This window comes from Crinia signifera, chromosome 1 (genome assembly GCF_055691185.1).
Source record: "Crinia signifera chromosome 1, ASM5569118v1, whole genome shotgun sequence".
NCBI classification, from domain to species: Eukaryota; Metazoa; Chordata; class Amphibia; order Anura; family Myobatrachidae; genus Crinia; species Crinia signifera.
The window spans coordinates 443,742,760-443,766,808 of NC_139217.1; the positions used below are offsets into that span (position 1 = coordinate 443,742,760).

Consider the following 24,049-nt stretch of genomic DNA (forward strand, 5'->3'; position numbering starts at 1 on the left):
GGCAGCCTAAAGCCAAAGTCTCCTTCACACGACACAAGCATTAGACCCTACATGCCAGTTCATGTATAACCTTTGTTACATGCACATTGGCTCTATGACTGGCGAGTTCCCAAGCGCCCATACACCTGTGTTTATGAACATTACAAGGGGAGCCTAGGTCAACTTGAACCTTTAATCAAGCCCTGGAAATGGGATGGACTATCCAAAAAATATGGCAGTGTCCAGTATGAATCATATTGCAGAATGAACTGACCAGTAGTGACAATCAAATTCTGAATGAACACTGCAGCCCACAGTCCACCTACTACTTTACGATTTTCAAAAGCTTACAGTGTTATTTATATTTCATAATATCTATGTACTTCAGTATTTTCAAATAAATAAGATATTCATGCAAAAGCAATTTAATGAAAAATGGAACATGTTCATATTTAAAAGCAAATTGGCTTCTTCTCATGTACATTTGCCTCAAATTACCCATTAATATGTAATTAATATAACAGGCATTTGTAATTTCATGTTCTCCTATGGGAGATCAGCGGTTCGATTTTACATGAAAAATGTTTTGGTTTTCTCATTGTCTAACATTTCCCCATTATTGAAACAAATAGTTTAAAATGGAAACATAGGGCGTCATGGCTCCCGGTTGGAGAGTGTGCATAATACATTAAGTAGCCATGTTTATCTTACACAAAGATCAATCTGTTTTAATTATATTGATAATAACATTGTCCAATGCAGTTCTTGGTAAAAATTAAAAACGAGTGACTTGGAATCTATGTTCTTTCATGACCTCAACAGGATCTCTGCGGCCAACATTAAGTGGCTGTGATGGTTCCAAGTCAGCCCACTCAGTTCTGTAATATGCGTCTGACTGTCTACAGGTGGATGTTACATTTGGGTACCCCTAATCGATACTCTAATCAAATTGCTTATTGACTATTAACCCTTCGAGTGTCAACATCTCCGTAAGAGATGTGCAAAATATCCACTAAAAATGTCCGCATCGCTTACATTTGTTATATAAATTCAAATAAAAAAAATGTTGTGTAAAAATAGATTTTATTTCCTATATAAGGTAACCGTTACAGGTCATTAGGATCAATAAAAAGGTTTGCTTGGCAATTTTCACACCTATTTAGACAAATTCACTCGGCCCTCAAAGGGTTAACTACAGTATGTTGCATATTTTACTAAGGGACTAATTCAGCGTTGTATACTAACAAAAAGGAAAATTAAAATGGAGCAAAGTCTTCGGATGCAGTTGCAGTGTGGACATATGCTAATTTTAGAGGTAAGTGAACTTGAAACTGTGGCATATTTTACCTATGGGCCGCAGCCCCTGCAGTAAAATCCACATCAGTGAGCCAATTGCAATTCCTGACTACACTGTGACTGACATTTACTTCCCATTGGAAGTGCTACCTGTCAGTCATCCCCAGGACAGACAGTCCCATTGGGTGATGTTTTTGCCCCCTGGGACTGCCAGACTAGGCTGTTATTAACAGACTCTGTGCTTCCTGTGGGAAGCCACTTCCTGTCTTTTGTGGAGCCTTATCTGGTTTTTATAGTCTGCATTGGTATTTTGCGCTGGCTGAGGATCTCTGCTTGAAGAGTGAAGTAGTAGTCGCCACTTATATGAAGGCAAAATGCATACACCGCTAGCATTGTATTGCTTACCTGAATGATCTGAATGATGGCCATCTCATCTACTCTGCACCTCCAATCTGTGGCTTAGGGGGCTCTGGAACCGATCTCACAGTGCGTAAATCTAAACAATCAGAGATCATGGAAACCATCGGCTTGAATGCATCTCTGAATTAGGCCTGCAGATTAGTTGATACAGTTTTGTAGAGGAAATATATTTAAACATTACATATTTCTGTGCATTTTAATGTACAGTTACTATTTATTTCTAACATTTTACAGAATTTAGAAAACCCGAACAGGTAATTCATTTCCAGATCATTAATTAATTAATTCATTATTCAATGATATAATTAATTCAGTTATATCTGCCATTGAATCAAATCAAAATGTTTCTATGTTTCTATTTGCAGTCAAATTATAATTTGTACAAAATGATTTCCCCCATACTTGTGTGATACCCCAGCAGATATGCAATTACTCTACCCAGTCTGAACACCAAAGCAGCACTAAGCACTGGAGAGAGGGTGGACTTTTGAAAAGCAAAGTTGACTTGGTTTTTCCTTGAATAAATCAAATTAGTGCAAGGCACAAATCAGTTAAACACACTATTGAATAGCGCCTAGAATGAGTGCCTGGAGCAATTCAATTAGCCGCTCTGTAAGATTGTAATTAGAGGATTTCTGCTCACACCCTGCCGTGGTGCCAAAACTAGTTCCACGATGTGAGCTACATGCTTACCGCCCAAGCTATCAGCATCACAGCTGGCATTCATTAGGTGCTGACTCTTCAGACTAACTGTAAGTACTGTGCGTGCTGCAGCTAATTAAATAGCCCAGTGCACCCATTTCAGGTGCTATTTAATAGCTCGTTTAATTGCATTGCCCCCAAAATTGCCTTACAAAAATTCTCAGTTCAGGAGAGTAAATCAGAACAGGGTTCCAATGTGCAGTCTCTATGCATGATCAAACTGTGCCAGTGCATGCATGGAGAAGACTTCAGCACTGCACCAAAGTCTACTGCACACAAGAGTGTCTTCAAGAAAATGGTGTCAGCCACATTTGCCTTTGCTGCGTATGTGCATATATCTGGGAAAATGGCGGCAGCATCATGTTCCAGGTCCTTTCTTTGTAAGGTAAGTCTATAGTCATCCATTGGAGAAGCAATGGTGTAACCCCCTCTTGTCACAGAGACCCATGTGCACCAGACATCCTGCACCCATTATAGATGGTATGCCACTACATAGCACCCATCTTTGCTAAAAGAAAAATCTGCATTCTCTAAGCCCTGTGTCCTCGTCATCTAGCACTGCAGAGCACTCTGTAAAATCAATGACGATAATAATAATAAGGATAATAATACAGTAGTTAAAAAAATAATATTTCAAAAGAAGAACCCTAACTGCTGTTTTTTTTAAACCCTGGAGCAGGACCTGGCTCTGGAATGTCGTGTAGCACCTTTCAGGACTTCATTGTGGGATTTCCCCTGTAAAGTTGTGAATCTCATATAGGCTTGGCAAATTCACCTGCATGAATTTATTACCAGGTCGCCAGTAATATCTAGGTGGGTTCCTCACAGTTAGTATTTTCCATTTCATTCATCTAAACATATGAACTCTCTTCCAGCTCTAATTGAAAATTTTATGTTTTTCTCCATCTGTGGAGTTTATAGGAGCTAGAAAAAAAGCTAGTAAATCTTACTGTAAATCCTGGTGGTTTATCGTAAATTGAACAGTTTAGATAAAATATAAGAGAACTTTCTTTGTGACAAAGTTCCAGATGTTTATCGTCCATGGCCTCAGGAGGGATATAAGCTCCTACCGAGACATATTCTCTGCTACAAATAGATCATTTCCATACAAGGCCGAGAACATAAGGACCATTATAGGGGTTCCCAAACTATGGGGTCGATTAATTAAGCTCAGTGAAGTGATAAAGTGTTTTTTATCACCGGCCAATCAGTTCCTACCTGTCATTTTTCAAACCAAGCCTGTAACTTCACAGTTAGGAGTGGATTGGCTGGCGATAAAAACCAGACACTTTATCACTTCACATGTGTGCCGTGGCACCCTGGGGTACCACAAGACACTTACAGGGGTGCCTTGAGTTGGTGGTCCAGACCCAAAATAAATTATTTATGGTAAAAGTGATAGGATGTGTAACCTGTGTAGTTAATATGTCTCCAGGATTAAAGGGATGAGGTGGCAACCATACATGTAGCCCAGGACTCACTTGGTGGCTGCAAGGAAAACAGGGGCTTTCGAACGGGTGCCAACGTCGTACGACCGCCCCTAGCAGGCATAAGCATGCCTGCACTTTGCGCCCACCTTTTTTTTACAGGGATGAATTGCCGGGGATCCACCCCCACCACCTGTCACTTGGGCTGAGAGTGCCTTGCAAGCACAACAATTTGATGACGGCGCTCACAGCCCGGGCCCTGGACATGCGCATTGCAGAAAATGTGCATACATAGTCCCAAACCATCATACAGCGGCCAAATTAGGACCTGTGAGAACATGGCCTTATTGTCCTGTTATGTCAAAAAAAATTTTTTACATTTTAAAAAGTATTTATTACAACTTTACACTTACTTTATTGTGACCATTCATGCAGGTGGGGAATGCAGGTTTGCTCAGGCAAATACCCACATTGGCTAAATAGTATTATGTGCAACCCCAGAACATAATGAAAATCCCCTACAGGTCATCAGCTGACCCAGAAGTGGGAAGCCACCGGTAAGACCAGCGTTGCATCACAATTAGCATAGAGCCAAATGATGGATCTGTGTGTTTTGGCTCCTCACAGGTATTACTTGGCATAATTACCAGACGAAAATGTAAAGGAAGTCTAACTTACATGAATGTCTGCCTTTTTAAGAAGAATGTTATTTGCTTTTTGTAGGAACTTACAGACAGACTTATGGATTTTTTGGTTGGTAACCTGCGCTCTGAATCTCTTTGTATTTGGTTAGCAGCCGCACTAAACGGGTGACTGTCTCTGTTTCAATTCGTACAGGTTTCTAGATGGGTTGTGCTGCGCTCTACCTTAAATATGATTACCTCTGTACATGATTAACATATAATATGAGATGTACGTCTTAAGAAATTTCCAATTTATTCAGAACATAAATCATAAATTGTAAAAATCACAGTAAAAGGATTTAAATAAATGAATATTTCTAGGAAAAAATGAATTGATGAAAAAAGACAAAAAGTAAATGAAAAAAATGAATGAAAAAATTTCTGTGCACAATATATATTTTTTCATTCATTTTTTTCATTTACTTTTTGTCTTTTTTCATCAATTCATTTTTTCCTAGAAATATTCATTTATTTAAATCCTTTTACGCTTATAAAAGGAGTGGTACCCAGTGGGGTTATACACACACAGTACTGTGATTTTTACAATTTATGATTTATGTTCTGAATAAATTGGAAATTTCTTAAGACGTACATCTCATATTATATGTTAATCATGTACAGAGGTAATCATATTTAAGGTAGAGCGCAGCACAACCCATCTAGAAACCTTTACAGACAGACTTGCAGACTATGGGCGAGATTTCATAGAGTGCGATATTGAGACTTTTGCGATTTTTTTGCAAAAAAAGTCAGAATTTGCACATTTTCAAGACTAAAAATTGTACCATATCGCATTTGTTTTGCCGTGAATTCACATTTCATGAAATAGTCGAATTGTTCCAAAAAATGTATTTTGAAAAATGTGATAAGGCGCGATTTCGTAACCTTACCAAACATCGCATCCCATTAAATCTCATCCAAAGTGACATAATAATAATAATAATAATAAAAAACACTTGGGCAAATCATTTTTATCTCACTGCCGACACCACCCAGTACTGGAAAAAATCATTGCCTGCCAGGACAGTTAGCATCAAACATGCATGAACCAAACTGGGCGCTGGATTTTACTTATGTGCCTTTGATAAACAGACCTTCTAGTCTATTGGGACCAATGAAAACCATAAGTCATAACTGCAAATTGCCAATATTAATGGGTTATATTGTACAGCTTTCACAAATTTTATTTTGACCAAAGTGAATCAACAGCTAAATATACTGTACATAATTCCATGTGCACCAAACGTCTTCCAACTCCAGCTGCAGTATCTTGAGTCTCTACCACATTGATATACAGTATGTACTGTACAGTATGTTATCCATGTAATTTAGAGAGAACATGGTGGTAATGTATTGTTATGTACTGTTTGCTTTGGTGTTTGTATCAGGAGAGCTGGGGACTTGTAGCATTACCAGAGGAGAGGAAGATTTAGCTTTTCTTAGATCCTCCTCCAGTTCCCCTGTTCCTAAGCAAACTCCTTATTCAGTAATCAAATTAGCATTAGTCACAAAATAATCATGTTCTGTCTCCTCTATGGTCCACACGAGGACCACAGAATCTATCTACCAGGGGAACCAATAACATTTACCTATCTGTGTGAAGCTCCTCCCATGAGGAACAGTGAGCATAATATATATTTTTGTACCATTCTCAAAAAATGGGAAACTATGACCAGCTATTCTTTAATATGTTAAAATGCACATGATATACAGTATTACAGGGGTGGCCAAACCAGTTCCTGAGATTTACCAACAGGTCATGTTTTCCAGACCACCTAACTGGGGCACAGGTGTAATCATTACTAACTGTAACATTTTTAAACATGTGCTGCATTATTCCTAACTGACACATTGTACAGAGCCACAGGTGGCCTGGAAAATATGGACTGTTGGTAAATCCCAATGACCGGTTTGGCCATTCTGATATATATAGCCTTCACACTGTATATGCATAAATATAAAAATATTATAATGCCTTTCATATAAATATGACTTTGCATAGACCTCTGCAGAATCTCACCAAATCACATGAGTATTGAAATCAATGCTTCACCAGTCTGCCGAGACTGTTTTATGGGTCACACTAAGCAAATGTGTCTAAGGGATTAGACCGTGAAAAATGTGTTTGTTTTTGAAGTACAATTGATTACATAGTCAACAGTAAAACATAAAAGGAAGTCTAGTCCTCGGAAAGTGAGGTCCTAAAGTCCTAATTATACACACAAAAATCCACAGGGAGCTGGATGATTGTATAGTCACATGTTTTGGCACTGTGCAATTGCCTAAACCGTTTGGAGAAATTCTTGCAATGTAACAAAGTAATGGTGAAAGTGAACCGTGTTTATAAAATAAACGTATTATCACATTATCTTTCCAAGCTGCTTTTTCATGACTCTATCTGAGTCGACACAAAGCGTGAGTTAGTGTGATGAATCGCACCGGTTTTCAAGGTAAAGTAAACATATACTCTGTTTATATAATTACGCTGAAGGTCACATTTGGATTATGTGCTGCATTCTTGCAAGACTTAAGCTGGGTACACATATATACAATTGTCGGGCCGTTCTTCCGTTCTGGGTCGGACAGCCGTTCAATTGTATATGTGTGTACGCTGTCCCGTACGAGCGATAAACGGCAAAAAACTGTCTTGTCCGTCCATACTCGGTCGGTCGATGGTTCTTTGCAGTTTAATTTTCATCCGACAGGACGGCCTCATATCGGAACAAAAGTGCAGTGTGTACGCACGTCCGACCGATATGCTGCCGTCCTTGCGACTATACTGCCAAAGCTGGAACGCCCATGTGGGCGTTCCATAGCTGTATGAGTATGTGTAGTGTCATTACACTGGATAGTGGGGATTATTGCGGGTGGAATAAAGCGCGGCCACTATTAAGATGATTGAATGGAAAGTGGAAGGTTTCTCTGCTTGTTGGTGTTGCCAGTAAACAAAATTATAGGTTATGTAGTATGGCCGCACCGTAGTTTACATTTCAGGTTAGTAGATAATTGCAGCCCCGCAGCTCCCTGCCGCTGTCCTTAGACGGAACACATAGACGTATCACAGAGTCTGTGTTCCATCTATGTCCGTCTAGCATTTCAAAGGTGCCCCCCCCCCCCCAGTCCAGGAAGGATACAGGGAGAGGTGAGGTGATACCTGGGTAGTGTGGGGTACAGGCAGCATCCCCTGCACCTGCCCCCCTAATATCCACAGCTGGGGTGCCACAGGCCACTGCACGGACCCGGTAGCACAACAGCGATTCGCTGGAGGCTGTTAATGCTGCTGTGTGCGGGTCATGGTGCTGGGGATGGGGGACCAGCAGGATATGCACTGCGCAGGCAGAGAGTAGGAACAGGACTGGGGGAGGAGGATGATGGCAGCAGGGGCAAGCACGACGGGCGCTACAGCTGGAGCCCCTGTGTCTGTGCACTATGATCAGGGTGCCAGACTTGCAGACAGTGGGCAGCTTGGAGCAGCATCCCGAGGGGAGGGTGCTGCGGGGACCCCCCCCTACAGACAGGGCCACAGAAAGCGAGGAGAGGGGGCCCTGGAGGTACTTGGTGACGGGCAGCTCTGGGGGGCACAAGCCCAAGATGAGGTGCAGCGTGCTGTGCACCGCATACCACGTGGAGAGTGGTGGTGGTGGTGCTGCTGCTTGTGCTGGTGAGGGTCACCTTACCTTTCCCCAGCACTCGCTGTGACTGGAAGCGAGGCAGTCAGGACGCGGGAGCCTGTTGCGGTAATGTTGTCCTGGATGCTCTGGCGCGCGAGCGTCTGTGTTCCGTCTATGGTATGTGTTACGTCTAGCAATTAAAAGGTGGTCTGTTCTGAACATGAATTTGCCAGACATGGTGCTCATTATGTTACACATTACATTGCCACAGTGTAACATAATGTGTACCATGTCTGGCAAATTCATGTTCAGCACAGACCACCTTTTAATTGCTAGACGGAACACATACCATAGACGGAACATATAGTGTTCGGGAATGAATGGCAGGCTGTAAGCTGTGGGAAGGCAGAGCGGTACCCGGGCAGCTTACACTATGTTTGCATCAGCCGGCATTCCTCTGAGCCCCTGCATCCGTGGCGTGCTGCCTACTCTGCTCCCCTGTTACTGCACCACGATCACTGGAGGGCGATCCACGACTATGGGAACCGGGGCAGCAGCGCTATCGCTGTGACAGGAAGTCTGAGGCGACTGTGTCCCGACTGTACGGGCGCCTCCATAGTCGTGGAGCACCCGCCAGTGACCGTGGTGCAGCGACGGGGGAGCAGGGTTGGCAGCACGGATGCAGGGGCTCAGAGGAATGCCGGCTGATGCAACCGACCGGGTACCACTCTGCCTTCCCACCGCGTACAGCCTTGATGCCCGAGCTACCCTGCGTCTCCGGGACCCAGGCCACCTCACCGCCACTGATATTGTGTGTATTTGCAAGTTCCGATTGAACAATGGAATTTAGGTGCTGATATTTATATAACACATACAGCAGAGCCGGCAATTGAACAAACAGCTGGCTTTATGGCTAATGCCGATAATAGACACTGCACGTGTTCCGTTTCATGTATTATAATGAAGGACCATCCTATATGATCACATTATACAGCAGATATATATAGGTTAGATGGTGACCAAAAGAGCCTGAAGCTCTGGTTTGAGAATATTAACAATAGGTTAATTGTTAAGGAGCAGAGCGCTGCACTAATCCCCATTTGAAATATTGTAGTTCATTATTTCTATAAAGCCGGGTATGCGACTTGTCAGTTTGCGGTAGTCACCCTGCCAAACTGCTATAAAGCCGGGTATGCGACTACAGGGTGACTACCGCAAACTGACTATACTCGCATACCCGGCTTTATAGCAGTTTGCGACTACAGGGTGACTACCGCAAACTGACTATACTCGCATACCCGGCTTTATAGAAGTTTGCGACTACAGGGTGACTACCGCAAACTGACTATACTCGCATACCCGGCTTTATAGAAGTTTGGCAGGGTGACTACCGCAAACTAACTAGTCGCATACCCGGCTTTATAGAAGTTTGGTGATCCATGTGTGTCACATTATGTAATGCATATTGAAATATTAGCAACTGTGCCTTGTATTATCCTTGGCCATTTTAAGGGCTATTGTCTGTCTGCTTGTGCCTCTCAAATTTAACTGCGGGACCAGACCGGCATTTGAAGTTTAGTAGACGCGTACCCTGTCACTTTTGTTTAGGTTCTGTACTCACGCCTCTTTGTTTTGGTATGCCCTTAACCCAGCCCATTATGATAATTTTGTTCATATATATCGTGTCAAAAGCCCAAATCGAGAGAGTGTGTACGGTGGTACAATCTTTTTCTTGCGACTGTTTGGACGGGAGTACATCGGACGCCGCAAGTAAAATTGTACAGGTGTGTACGCGCGTGATCGGCTGTTGTTTGCGGACGGTCCGATGGGAGTACAGTCGGCCAAACGGTTGGATTGTATATATGTGTACCCAGCTTAATACAAAACTGATCCCTCAGTAGTGACATTGTTGTACAATAAGGCTCTGTGCTTTTTTAAAAGATGCGGTTGCATTGTACTATTCTAATATTATCCCTAATGAAAGACTTTTATTATTGGGCTATACAATACTGATGTTACTATATATTTCATATAGAATATAAACATTTCTTTTTTTCTGGTTAACCAAGCAAGTTCTTGACTTCACTCACCTACAGAATGTATTCACCTGCCAAACTGAGGAACAGACGAGACAATATAATGGTTAAAACATATGAAAGAAAGTCAAGAACGGTGTATTGTACAGTAATCATAAACATACATTTTCTTACATGAGTTCTTGACTTAATGTCTTTTGGCTCAGAACCAGATTGTGTGGAAATTAGCGTTGCAAACTATTGTTCAGTAGCTAATTAATGAGACACTTACATTTAATTCCTGTAGTGTTTGTACACAAATACAGTATACTGCTGTTAATAAATCTAGAACTAAAGGAGTTGATTAGTTATATACAGAAAACAAACTATTCAATTATTATTAATAATACCTAGAATAATGCTAGAGTAGTAAACATTAGCTTGGGAAAGGGGTGGGTGACGGGGAAGTGTAATGCTGAAGTAGAGGTTTTGGTTGACAGGGAAAGGGTTGGAGTAGAGTTGTTAAAGTCAGTAACAGCATAGAGAGGAGAGAAGACCACGTCCTAGAAGTGGTCGTTGATATAAGAAGGGTAGGATGTCCATCTGAAGATGTCAAACAAGTTGACAGAGACAGAGAGCATGAGAGAAGTTTGTAGGTAGGTTTGTAGGTTAGTGAAATCATTGATATTCATGTGAAAGTCCCCAAGGTGAGTGGGCATGGTCAGAAGGTAAAAAGTGAAGGACCGTGAAAAAGAGGTTGGTGGCAACGTGAAGGTGGGTAGGATGGAAGAGGTGGATTGAGTGGACCTCAAAAATGGAAAGTTACAGGATAGGATAGGCATGCAGCGGGACCTCCACCATGATGGTCCATCAAGCCTGTGGTGGGTGTGGGAGAAGAACAGTCCATGTGATCAGAGCCGGCTATTTGCAAGTTGAGTGACAGATGCTGGACGTTTGGGGGTGGCACACCACCATTTTCTGGGAATGCCCCAGAAAATGCAGGCATTGCCCGTTCTGTTGGGAGTAAAATCCACTGGCTTCCTTCTACCCACAACAGTTGCAAATGGTTTTCACCTGAACGCATTCACAGCCATGCACAGGGGCAGGGGAAGACCATGCTGGGATGGCATTTTCCTGATCGCTGGGCCCCGAACAATTGTAGCCCAGCGATCAGGTCCGAATCAGGCCCATGGCTAGCCTTACATTCTCCAGAACAATGTTTTAATGAGGGTTGGAATTTCTTTTTTGATTAAATAAATCAACCAGTCTAAACCAAAAGGCAGAAAAGCAGCCCCAAACCATGAAACTCCCTTCACCATACTTTATATTTGGCATAAAATGTACTGTAGATGCTTGCGTGTTTTGCCTTTTTTTTCCCACACACAGAGGGCCTGATTTAGATTTGGATCTAAAGTCAACGCTGCATGTAAATGGCCTATTCAAGTCTACGCATGCGTCTCGATCGTCTGTGCTCAGAGGTGTCGTACAGAATCAGATACAGAGTCTGTGATCTTTACTGGTCATTCCTGGGAGGCAACAGGGTGTGGCAGAGCTTATGTGGGCCTGTCAAAAACATCAATCAGAGGACATGTTTGGAGAAACATGCCACCGGGTTGATGCAAGTTTCGATGGTGCGATTGATACTGCTATTGCATCCAAATATACACGGAAGTGCACTTCAATGTCTTAAGATGCTACAAGTGGGTGAGAATTATACACAAAATTAGCATAATGTTGCAGATGCAAGTGCTGTGGAGCATCTATATCAGTGGTTCTCAACATCGGTCCGCAGGACCCCCCAACAGTTCACGTTTTCCAGGTCTCCACACAGAAGCACAAGTGAAGTAATTAGCCCCACCTGTGATTCTTTTAAAATGTTTCAGTGAATAATGAGTGCACCTGTGAGGTGAGCTGGAAAACGTGCACAGTTGGTGGGTCCTGAGGACCGAGGTTGAGAACCACTGATCTAGATGCTCTTTAGTAAACTTTAGACATGCGGCAATATTGTTATGGCAGCAGTGGCTTCTTCTGTGGTGACCTCCCATGGTCACCATTCTTGTTTTTTATAGACTCCTGAACAGTTAAGTGTGAAGTTGCAGAGGTTCCCGTTAGTCTTTAGGAGAGACTCATAGGGCTTTCTGCACCCAGCTCTTGCAAGTAGTCTTTGCAGGACAGCTGTTTCGAGAGACAATTTTTTCTTACCATGAACTGATTAATATCAAGAGTTTTAGATGTATTTTTGTAATCTGTATGTAAGACAACTATTCTTGATAAAGGTATGATCAGGCAGTACTTACTGTACTTCAAATTGCAAGCACACCATTATTTTAAATGCCTTGAATCCTTTTGGAGAAAGAGTGCTATATACAGTAAATACAATTATTTCATTATTTTATAAGGCAGAGCAACACTTATCAACACCTCCACGTTTGTCTCATTGATTGCACTCCAGGTTAGCTAGGTCTGGATGACAATTAGATTTATTTAGGATGCATTACCACAAGGGTACTGATTAAGAACTATACTTTATGGCACTGGCCTCTATGCCCTTTCCCAAAATGGCACTTGCCTCTATGCCCTTACCCAAAATGGCACTGGCCTCTATGCCCTTTCCCAAAATGGCCTAATTTGAGTATGATCTACCTAGCCAGGGTTGCCTATAACGTAATTGTTTGTGACAGCAGCATATTATCTATGAGTAGGGGAAATCTTTAAGTGAAAACTCATAATTGCTTCCTATCACAAAACTTCTCACTTTTTTTTTACATAGCCAACAGTTGGCGTAAATCAACTATGGTTAAACGATTATTAAAAGACACCTTGAACAATTGTGAAATGTGAAGAGAAGAGAATGCACCACTATTCCCAACAGAAGATGAATGCTGCAATGTACCAGAACTGGGGCACAATAGGTCTATTTAACTGGAATGCACCAAAATGTATTTGATCCCTATGATTGCACCAAAAGAGTATAACACATATGAATGGGGGTTCAGTGAAGCGCTCCACCCCTTTGGTGTTTGGTGCGATGACACAATTATAAGCCGGTTTGTTTTGCTTAAATTGCCTTTAATGAAATAATAGTAGTACAAAGGGTTAACAATGTTTCATAGAATACAATATGTGCGGTTGGCACATATACACACAAGGATGGGGTGGGGGGGGAGGGGGGCTTTTGGTAACACAAACAGCGGTGGTGGGATAATGGGATTGGGGTATTAGGGAATGTTCCGATTCCGGGGGTCTCTGGATAGGGACAGAGTCCGGGGTCGGATGATGGTTGGAGGGGGGGGGAAGGGGTTGTGGGCTTGTTGGCGGTGGGCACAGGTGCGGCGTCCCGCTTGTCTGTGCGCTGTTCCTTGGAGCCTTCCACAGGTCTTGCTCGGGGGCCCAGACTGGTGATACTGGGTGGCGTGCCGAGGGTAGTTGTTTGCCGGTGGTCGTTCTGATGCTGTACGGAGGGTGCTGCTGGAGTGTGCAGTGCTTGGGAGCTGGTCGGGTGGAAGGACGTAGCGGCCCGGGTCTGGGCGCTCCGTGTGCTTCCTTTCCCCGCGTTGGCTCGACTAGGTCCGGTGTCGGGCTATGCGCCGTCTGCCTTGCTAGTCTGAGGCCTGCGGTCAGGGGCGTGGAGCGTCTGGCAGAGGTCGCGAGCGGGGATTAGGCTGGTTAGCGTCTCCCCCGTCGCGAGTCCTTGCCGACGGACCCTGGCTACTTACCTCCTCCCGTTCCCGTCACGATCTTCCTTCTGCCCGGCGGATGTTTCACTTTGCCGTCGCGGTAGTCGGACGGTGTTACTCTCGCGCTTCCCTTCTGGTCCCGTATGCTTCTGCCGTTGCTTGGGGTGCTCTCACTCGCCGGGGTGCTCTTGGGGCTGTTTATGGTTGGGATAATGGAGCTTGTTTTCCTGGTGTTTCTCCAACGCGTTTCGGCCTGGTGCTGGCCTTCTTCTAGGGAGTTTTACAGTCTCTGTGGCTTGTCAGTCTTAAGTAGGCTGGGGGCGGGTCTTCTGTATGGTCTTTTGTCGTCTGATTGGAGCTTCTGGTTCTTGCTGGTGTCTGATTGGTTGGTGCTTCTGTCTGCTTCTTGATTGGTGTTCTTTGATGCTTGTGTCTGCGCTGATCCCGAGCAGACACGTTTGTGGTTGCTAGTGGTAACCATTGTTTCTGGATTCCACGTTATTGTGTGGATGTGGGTTATATACATTTGGAATGTGCAATTACGGTGGTGTTGTCTGTAAATATAGGATCGGGCGCAGGGGGCTTGTTTTTAAATAGGATATTTGTATGCTTAACCGGGCTATGCCTGTATAGGGCAATGAAGATTTCTTGTGTTGTTGGGCGGTGGTGTCGTATTTAATTGGGGGGATGGGTGTTTTTCCGGTGGGGGGGGGGTGGGAAACGGAAAGATGGAGGGTGGGACGGGGGGTGTGGTGATTGGCGGGCTTGGGGGGGGTGAGGATCAAGGAAATAGAAACTAGAAATGGTACAAAAAGTTTGGGATTATATAGTCTGTTGGTGAATGTTGGTCGCTTCCATGGTTTTTAGAATGTCCAGGCAGATTTATTTCTTTTTTCCGACTATTGATTTGACCTCGTTGTCTAGATTGAGTCCTCTTGGGTTAAGTGTTTTCAGTTCGTACATCCACCTGAGTTCTGTTTTGTTGATGAGTTGTGTGTAGTCTCCTCCTCTCCAATTTTGTGTTACTCTCTCGATTCCTATGAACGTGAGATGTTTGGGATCACTGTTGTGGTGTTGTTTAAAATGTTGTGATAGGTTGTGGTCTTCGAACCCCTTCTTGATGTTGTTTAGATGTTCTTTTATGCGTGTCTTCAGGGTTCTTGTTGTTCTTCCCACATACTGTTTCCCGCAGGGGCATTCTAGAAGGTATATTACTCCTTTGTTGTCGCAGGTGATTTGACTTTTGATTCGATATGTATTGCCTGTTGATGCTGATGTGAATTCTTCCCTTGGTTTAGTGCTGAGTTGTTTCTGGTTCTTGCATCCGGTGCATTGGCCGCAGTAGTAGAAGCCCTTGGGTGGTTCCTTCCCGTTGATTGTGCCTTGCTTCTTGAGCTTTGGTGGAATGCAGCTGTGGACAAGTTTGTCTCGTATGTTGGGCGCTTTTCTGAATATCACTCTTGGTCTGTCCTGAATGTGCTCGCTCAGTTGTTCATCCTGTAGGAGTATTGGCCAGTGCTTTCTGAGGATCTGCTTTATTTTTGTTGCTTGTTGGGAGTAGTTGGTAATGAAGAGTGGTATTCCTAGTTCTTTCTTGGTGTCTTTGTTTTTGTATTTGAGTAGGTTCTTCCTTTCTATGGCTTCTACTTCTTTTCTTGCTTCGTTCAGGTGTTCGTTGTTGTATTGTTTTTCTTTGAATTGTGTTGTTAGTTCTTCACTTTGTTCATGGAAGTCTGTCAGTCTTGAGCAGTTTCGGCGTAATCTGATGTATTGGCTTTTGGGTATGGTCTGCAGCCATTGTGGATGGTGTCCGCTGGTGGAGAGGATGAAGCTGTTCACATCCACTTTTTTCCTGTATGTTTTTGTGTGTAGTTTTGTGTCCTCGATGAAGATCTTGAGGTCGAGGAAGTTGACTTCTGTCTTGCTGTACTCGGTGGTAAATCTTAGGTTGTTGTTGTTGTTGTTGATGTGCTCGAGGAAGAGTTTAAGTGATTCCTCGGTCCCCTTCCAGATAAATAGGACATCATCTATATACCTGTTCCATGTGATAAGGTTCCCTTTCCAGTTGTGTTCATTCCAAATGTAGTTGTCCTCCCACCACCCCTATTGCATCCAAATATACACGGAAGTGCACTTCAATGTCTTAAGATGCTACAAGTGGGTGAGAATTATACACAAAATTAGCATAATGTTGCAGATGCAAGTGCTGTGGAGCATCTATATCAGTGGTTCTCAACATCGGTCCGCAGGACCCCCCAACAGTTCACGTTTTCCAGGTCTCCACACAGAAGCACAAGTGAAGTAATTAGCCCCACCTGTGATTCTTTTAAAATGTTTCAGTGAATAATGAGTGCACCTGTGAGGTGAGCTGGAAAACGTGCACAGTTGGTGGGTCCTGAGGACCGAGGTTGAGAACCACTGATCTAGATGCTCTTTAGTAAACTTTAGACATGCGGCAATATTGTTATGGCAGCAGTGGCTTCTTCTGTGGTGACCTCCCATGGTCACCATTCTTGTTTTTTATAGACTCCTGAACAGTTAAGTGTGAAGTTGCAGAGGTTCCCGTTAGTCTTTAGGAGAGACTCATAGGGCTTTCTGCACCCAGCTCTTGCAAGTAGTCTTTGCAGGACAGCTGTTTCGAGAGACAATTTTTTCTTACCATGAACTGATTAATATCAAGAGTTTTAGATGTATTTTTGTAATCTGTATGTAAGACAACTATTCTTGATAAAGGTATGATCAGGCAGTACTTACTGTACTTCAAATTGCAAGCACACCATTATTTTAAATGCCTTGAATCCTTTTGGAGAAAGAGTGCTATATACAGTAAATACAATTATTTCATTATTTTATAAGGCAGAGCAACACTTATCAACACCTCCACGTTTGTCTCATTGATTGCACTCCAGGTTAGCTAGGTCTGGATGACAATTAGATTTATTTAGGATGCATTACCACAAGGGTACTGATTAAGAACTATACTTTATGGCACTGGCCTCTATGCCCTTTCCCAAAATGGCACTTGCCTCTATGCCCTTACCCAAAATGGCACTGGCCTCTATGCCCTTTCCCAAAATGGCCTAATTTGAGTATGATCTACCTAGCCAGGGTTGCCTATAACGTAATTGTTTGTGACAGCAGCATATTATCTATGAGTAGGGGAAATCTTTAAGTGAAAACTCATAATTGCTTCCTATCACAAAACTTCTCACTTTTTTTTTACATAGCCAACAGTTGGCGTAAATCAACTATGGTTAAACGATTATTAAAAGACACCTTGAACAATTGTGAAATGTGAAGAGAAGAGAATGCACCACTATTCCCAACAGAAGATGAATGCTGCAATGTACCAGAACTGGGGCACAATAGGTCTATTTAACTGGAATGCACCAAAATGTATTTGATCCCTATGATTGCACCAAAAGAGTATAACACATATGTTATAATTTTAAGAATAACTTTACCTAAATAAAAGATACAACCAATGGTCACTTCTTACATTTATAGAAAAAAAATAGTTTACTTTCTTGACCTACCATAGGCCCAATAGAAAATAAAACTGTGGTATCCCCTAAGCGCCAGATGCACTAAGCTTCAAAAAGTGATAAAATGGAGAGTGATAAACAGCCAATCAGCTCCTACCTGCCATGTTACAGACTGGGTTTGAAAAATGACAGGTAGGAGCTGATTGGTTGTTTATCACTCTTAACGTTTTCACTTTTTGAAGTTTGATACATCTGGCCCTTAATGTGATAACACGGATGGTGTGTGGTGAGAGCAAGTTGGACTTAATTCTCTTATAGGGACCAATTTAGACCTGATCACAGGACTTAAACGTTTCGTATCCCTGCGATCAGTTAGCCCCCTCCATGCCAAATATAAGTCCCGCCCCTGTGCATGGCTGCGAATGGGGCAAATCCACTCACCATCGAATGGATTTTCCCCCACAAAGTATGCACAGCCCATTAAGTCTAGACTTACTCGACACTGCAAAGGCCGTGGGGAGATCGGGACCACTAATGACGTCAGCGACCCTTCCTCCCATCGGCTGGGCCCACCTACGTTTTTTGGCGCCACTCCCTGAAAATGCCAGGGTGCCTCACACACATGGCCGGCACCTGGCAATCGGGATACAGTTACCATGTCGACCTAATGCTTGTGTCAACCTAATGACCCTGTCTACCTAACCCATGTCTACCTTCAGTCATGTCAACCTTCATGCGTGTCGACCTTCAGTCATGTCGACCTTCATGTATGTCGACCTTCAGTGGTTGACCTAATGCTTGTCTATCCTATGATACATACCCTGTCAATCATCTTTCGAACAGCCAGCGATGGCTAGCCATTGACGGCTTTATCCGCAGGGGGACCATGCACATGCCCAGCATACCGTGCAAATGTGCAGTCTATCGATAATCCGCATGGCTGCAAATTCACGCCCTGCGTTGTGGTCTGAATCAGCCCCATAGAGTGATCTCTGGGATCCTTTGGGTGGCAGCAAATTCCAACTCAGACCACATCCCAAAACCTCTGTTTAAAATGGCACCGGCCTCTACGCCCTTTCCCAAAATGGCACCGGCCTCTACGCCCTTTCCCAAAATGGCACCGGCCTCTACGCCCTTTCCCAAAATGGTACCGGCCTCTACGCCCTTTCCCAAAAGGGCACCGGCCTCTACGCCCTTTCCCAAAATGGCACCAGCCTCTACGCCCTTTCCCAAAATGGCACCGGCCTCTACGCCCTTTCTCAAAATGGCACTGGCCTCTATGCCTTTTCCCAAAATGGCACTGGCCTTTATGCCTTTTCCCAAAGTGGCACTGGCCTCAATCTCCCTTTCCCAAAATGGCACCGGTCTCAATGCCCTTTCCCAAAATGGCCTAATTTGAGTATGATCTACCTAGCCAGGGTTGCCTATAACATAATTGTTTGTGACAGCAGCATATTATCTATGAGTAGGAAAACTCATAATTGCTTCCTATCACAAAACTTCTCACTTTTTTTTTGCATAGCCAACAGTTGGCGTTAATCAACTATGGTTAAAAGATCATTAACAGACACCTTGAACAATCGTGAAATGTTCAACAAGGACATAAAGAAATGTTTTTCCCATCTACAAACAACTTTATATAGTTACCCTGGTATTTGATATGTGTCTAAGTTAACCAATTACTATCAGCTAACACTTGAAAAAGCACCTGTCAGCCAATGATAAGGTTTCAAGGAATTTGGTGCCTAGCAAACTAACAAAATACATACAATCAGCAGTTCAAGTGAATCAGCCACATCCAGAGGCTGGAAGTGTTCATCGCTGACGTCACAGACCCTCCTCATAAATACCCGGGTAGGGAAGCCAATCCCAGGGCATTTTTTCAATCCCGTGATTTGGAATTTAAAAATGCTCAATCCCTGGATTCCCGGGATCCCGGGATTGGCTTTCCTAATAAAAAGACACCCTGGCTGCCCCACATTTACTTACATTTGAGGGTGCAGCAGGGTTGCCAGGAGCCCGTTTTCTGGGTGCGGGGACGGGTCGTCCATGCTACTGGCTGGGTGCGGGCTGGCATGCTAGCGCGCTGACTGGGTGGGCGGGCTGGCGCGCTGGCTTCGCACTGGCATCACGCTCAGAGCCAGATGAAGGTCTAAATGGGCCTGGAGCTGAATGATCAAGGGACTATTATGCACAATAATAGGGGTTGTGGCCAGCACCTAATAATGTGAGGGGTGTGACCAGTGTTCTGTTTGGGTGGTCTGCTCATGGGTGTGTCTCTATTTGTGTAAATACTTTCAACTAATTATATATGCCTGGAAAAGGCAGGGGGCTGGCACAGGAAAAATGCAGGGAGATATATTGGCGGGTGCACTCTAAAGGTGCACCCACAGGACATCAATGTCCTAAGATACTTGCGGGGTGAGGCGGTATTCCAATCATAAAAAAATACTGAAGCCAAAACTTGGTAGACAACATTTCAGCACCTTTTATGTGGTCACCTTAGTTTACCAAACCATATACCCCTTATACAAATCATGCAACACAATAGTAACCCCCTTATATTGCATTTCCCTCTTACACATTATGCCACATGGAATGAGACAAAATTCACACCGATTGAGCCAAAATTCACACTATGGCACACAGATTGAGTAACAATTCACGTTATGCCACACAGATTAAGGCAAAACTCACATTGTGCCACATGGGTTAAGCCAAAATACACACGACACCAGGCATATCTAAACAGTGGCCCTCCAGCTGTTGTGAAACTACACATCCCAGCATGCTTTGACATAGTTTTAGCATTCCTTATAGCAAAACTGTGGTAATGCATGATGGGACTTGTAGTTTCACAACAGCTGGAGGGCCATAGTTTGGACATGCCTGCGCTATACCAAACAGTTTGAGCAATAATGCACAGTATGCTTCATAAATAGGGGCATTGGCGCGCATTAAAAATTTACACCATAATGCCCATTACATGTTAAGACACACACCATAATCTCCATTACGTATTATTCCAAACACCATAATGCCTATTAAAATTTATGCTACATAAGTGTTGCTTACCTACATGTTCATTGCCAGGGGTTCCATGCTCGTTGCCATGTGGGATTACATGCTCATTGCCAAGGGGGAAAACATGCTCGTGGTAACTTGGGGACAGCCGCTGCCGGGCAGAAATGAAAGCCATTGACAGCAGGGCAGAGAGCAGGTTGCTGCCCGGCTGTATTCAGAGCACTGCTATTTGAAATAATACCCCTTTCACACCAGAAAATGCAGGGTCTTGCCTGGGAATATGGTCCCAGGATCATGCAGGGACATTCGTGGACTAGCCCCTTTTACAGCAGCCTAGTCCCTGCATTTTCTGGTGTGAGGGGGAGAGAAAACCACCCCCGCCCCCCTTTAAACAACCAGCTATATCTTCAGAACCAACTGACCCATTTACATGTAGGTTCGAATGATTTTGGTCCCGTGAAACTGGGCCGTTTGGTTCCAGAGAAATCTGTCCTCAAACAACATGAACAGCCATGAAATTACATTTCAGACCTGAAAAAAATTGGGTACTTGTTTCCTAGAACGGCCACAATCGGGGGTAATCGTGTACCTTAACTTAAGGTACACGATTACCCCCGATGGACCCGATTTCCTTTGAAATCAGGTTCATTTTGCCGGCAAAGGAAAAATCGGGTCCATCGCGTCGGTCGGGTGCATTAACATGGCACGCGACGCGACCGACGCGATGCACCCGATTTTGCCATAGGGTTCAATGTTAAAATATTGTTAACACTGTAATCGGGAAAAAAATGGCAAATGGTTCATTGTATATGCCCCCCCCCATTGTGAACGTAACCCCACGATTGACGGCAACCCGAAGCGTAGCGAGCTGCGCTCGCCACGCTTCGGGCTTGGTGGCTCGCTGCGCTCGCCACACTTTTCACAGGGACCCTATTCACATTTCAATCAATGTAAAAATCGGGACCGTCGTGTCGGTCGCATCGCATGCGATTTGGTCGCATGCGATGCGATCGATGCGATGCGACCGACCCGATCAACATCGGTGTGGCCGTTCTAGGAAACAAGTAACAAAAATTGGTTTACCCGCAATATCTCTAGAACCAATTAACCCATGGACCAGGTATCAGATTGAAGGCCCAGCGATTTGAGCTTGACTGAGATCAACCTCGAGCTTCTGTGATGCCGGAGGGGGAACTGGCAGCCGTCGGAACCGGGTGGAGGTCGGAGTTAGCGGGTCCCATGTTATCCTATGGTGAAAATGTTCCAGGTTTGCCTGGTGGTATGTCTGGTTCTCGGGGGGTTAGCGACGTGGGACTGGGCTCGTTGGAAAGCCCTGGCCCTCAGCTATTTGGAGAGTGGGCCTGGAGCTGTAGCTCCATCATGCCCATTGTTAATCCGGCCCTGATCACGCTGGCTGGGTGGGCGGGTGGGCTTGCTGGCTGGGCGGGTGGGATTGCTGGGCGGGCGGGTGGGTTGCTGGCTGGGCGGACGGGTGGGCGGCGCGGCATCACACTGCCGGGCACGACCTCTGCCTGTGCAGTGTGACCTCTGATCTCGTCACGCTGCGCAGTGCTGCCGGGAGAAGTCGGGCAGCGTCTGATTGATGCTCAGATGCTGCCCGGCATTAGACTGCGCGCATGTGCAGTCTAATCCCGAAATCCCGGGATTGGAAACTCTAATCCCGTGATTGAAATCCCGGTGTTTTGGGGGCCAAATCCCGGGATCTTGCCGATCCCGGGATTCCGCTGATCCCGATCCCAGGATTAGCTACCCTATACCCGGGCACACATGCGTGTGTTTTTTTTTCAAACCCAAAAAAATTGCAGATTTTCACCCCCCAAACGTCAGCGTCCTGTCAGTCAAGCTCGGCGTACATTGCGTTTATGATCCATATGCATTTCACGCATGCGCAATGTGTACTGTGTCCATGCCCAGGCTTTCGATAACCACTCGATTTGCAAATTCTCTAATTAACGATCAACTCTGAATCAGGCCCATTGTGCCGGTTTGCAGGTGTTTATTTTTTGTTTCAATGAAAACACTAAAAAGAATAATGTGGGTTTTTTTTTTTTTAACAGAGAAACAATTTTCATTGACCTCAATGTTCTGCCAGAGAAACAGTTAATGAAGGGGATGTTCTAAATGTAAATGTCCAGTGTTACGCCAACCCTAATGGCAGTTATTAAACACCTTTTGTACTGCATGAAGCACAGCCACAAGTAGCACAAAAGCACAAGCAAGTAGCACAAAAACCATTTGTCAGATGAAATTGTGTATAATTTAATATATACCACCTACATTGGGGCATGCAAATCATAGTCCTCCTTCAGTCAATGCCAGCTTGTCTTGTAAACAACTGGAAAAGAAAGGGAACTATGGAAATATTGTCACATGGTATAAAAAGATCAAGAACCAATGGCAGTGGCGGAATTTGTGGGTGGTAAGCCCAGGTGCAAAAATATAATTTGGGCCCCCCTCCTCCACCCCAACCCAAGTCTTAAATAATGATGACAGTACCGTCTGTTGACTATCTCTCCAAAAAAGTGTTGTCTTATTTTAGTAAGAAAAATGTGTGGTACTTGTGTATTATGTGGGCGCCCGATTTTATCATTGCATGCCACTACTTAAGGCATGCGATGCGATTTTTCATTGTAAAGACCAGATTTTTAATTGTATAGTAACCCATGGGTGATTTCATACCCCCACTATCCAATTACGCATGGAGTCGATTTTATATAGTGTGGTGAGCGCAGCGAGCCACCGAGCCCGAAGCGTGGCGAGAGCAGCGAACCCTGCAAGGGGACGCGGATTACTTTACATGTATTCTGCATCCCCTCCCGGGGCTCGCTGCGCTCGCCACGATTCGGGCTCGGTGGCTCACTGCGCTTGCCACACTACATAAAATCAACTCCATGCATAGTTGGATAGTGGGGGTATGAAATCACCCATGGGTGACTATACAATAAAAAATTAGGTCTTTACAATGAAAAATCGCATCGCATGAATTGTATGCCACTATATTGCATGCGATGCGATGCGATGCAATGAAAAAATCGGGCGCCCAGATATTACACAAGTACCGAATGTGTATATCCGGAGGTTAGGACAACAGTGTACAGGTAGACAGTCATTAAAAATTCAACACCAAAATGTCAACATGCACTAGGCCGACGTTGGCAATGTCAACACAATCAGTACTTCAACATTGCAACAGTTGACACATGAAAAGTTTGACATGCTCTTTTCACAATTTTATTTTCATTCTTTGAACTGTTTCACGCTCAACGATCCACTTTATCGCCAATTGGGAATGGTAAAGTAGTCCAAAGAGTGGTAAGTGGAGCGAGTCACGCGAAGGTACACGCTACACTCACTGGGGGGTCCACGTCATCGGGTGTCAACATTGACACCACAAACTAAAAAATTTGAAAACTCATGTGGACCTTATCACGCGTCAAACATTGCCATGTCAACTTTTTTTACTTATGTTGACCCTTTGTCAATATCCACCTTTTGGTGTTGACTTATTGACTGTTGACTTAGACGCGGTTGACCCTTTGAGCCACACCTATTTAATACAACATTGGCATCAAGGAAAATCTAAGATTATCGACCCCGGTGCTAGATGCTAGATCTGTACAAAAAGAAAAGAAATATTGCGTAAACATCCCTAAAAAAAATGTATTACCATCTCAGTGAGTTATCAAGTCGCCTGAGGCCGTACGCAAGT

General features: G+C 44.1%; 1 long non-coding RNA gene across 1 annotated transcript; it reads right to left on the reverse strand.

Moving 5' to 3' along the window:
• Positions 1 to 1,704: 1,704 nt before the first annotated feature.
• Positions 1,705 to 22,732, reverse strand: LOC146032140 (uncharacterized). Its single transcript, XR_014457589.1, has 3 exons — positions 22,618 to 22,732; positions 10,209 to 10,233; positions 1,705 to 1,771 (listed from the first exon to the last, which is right to left on the reverse strand). It is a non-coding gene; the product is annotated as an uncharacterized LOC146032140 (long non-coding RNA).
• Between the last annotated feature and the right edge of the window lie 1,317 nt (positions 22,733 to 24,049).